This window comes from Empidonax traillii, unplaced genomic scaffold (genome assembly GCF_003031625.1).
Source record: "Empidonax traillii isolate 1590-97213 ecotype Southwest subspecies unplaced genomic scaffold, ASM303162v1 scaffold1636:size80652, whole genome shotgun sequence".
Taxonomy (NCBI): domain Eukaryota; kingdom Metazoa; phylum Chordata; class Aves; order Passeriformes; family Tyrannidae; genus Empidonax; species Empidonax traillii.
The window spans coordinates 6,899-8,049 of NW_020956829.1; positions in this window are offsets into that span (position 1 = coordinate 6,899).

A 1,151-nucleotide genomic window follows, 5' to 3' on the forward strand; every position below is an offset into this window, starting at 1 on the left:
AAAACTCACTGATTTCTCCTTGGGCACCAAAGAGCCACTCGAGCGAAACTGCACCACCACAGGAGCCTCTCCACACCAAGTCCCCAGCCTTAGCAGGGAAGTGTTAGGAAACAGTTCTTTAAAATAGAAAATGCCTCTTCTTTCAGGAGTACTTTTAGGTTTTAGTGATGTTTTTAAAGCGCTGGTTGAACTGCAGGGCCCAGCGGAGGAACCAGCTGATTTCCCCAAGTCCAGGCAGAAAAGGAATTTTCCCAGAATTTAAGGGGAAATAAAAACTTCTTGGTGCTGGTTGTAGAGACACCACAGAGCTCATCTACCCACCTACAACGGATAATCAACTGAGCTGCTCTAAATTAAACCCACAAATAAATCCCTTTTCTTCAGTCTTTACTTGAAAACTCCTGTACTGGAATGAGAAGAAACTTGAAGAGTCTTCAACTCCACCAAAATGTGATTTATAATAATAATCATAACAATCCCAGTGCAGGGAAACTGCTGCCTTATGCAGTATTATCTTGTATTTATTGTTAATTAGCACAGAATGGATTTTTGTCCCTGCAAACCCATTCAATAAATGCATTTATCTCAGTTGGCTGCAAAGAAAGAACCTGCTCAGCCCCCCCCAAGCCCTACTCAAAATTCAGGCCCAAGTCCCAGAAGTTGAAACTTTCTGAAAGGAGGGTTTGTAATTTTATCTCATTCCTATAAAAAAATACCAATAAAAATCTGATTTTCACAAAGTTCTGGATGTAAATTAAAAAAAAATTGAGAGAGTAATTCAAATGGGCAGCACCAGGATCAGAATGGGGAAATTTCCTACCAGGAATGAAGAATTCTCCTCCTGATCCTCCAGGAAACAACCCCTTGAAGCAAGAACGTGGAGGCAGATGAACAATCAGGGTTTGTGGCCCTCACTCTTTAATCTGCAACTTTAACAGAATGAGGGGAACAGAAGAGAAATACAAGGGGTACAACAGAGTCCACCAGTTACACAAAACCTCACCAATCCCACTTTACATTTCATTTGCCACCGGAATATTTTTGTTTCCAGACACTTCCTGGGCAAGGGGAATATTTTTAAGAAACAGAGCTGATGATCCCACTAAAAATAAAAATAATAAAAAACCAAACAAACCCAAGCAATCTTCAAA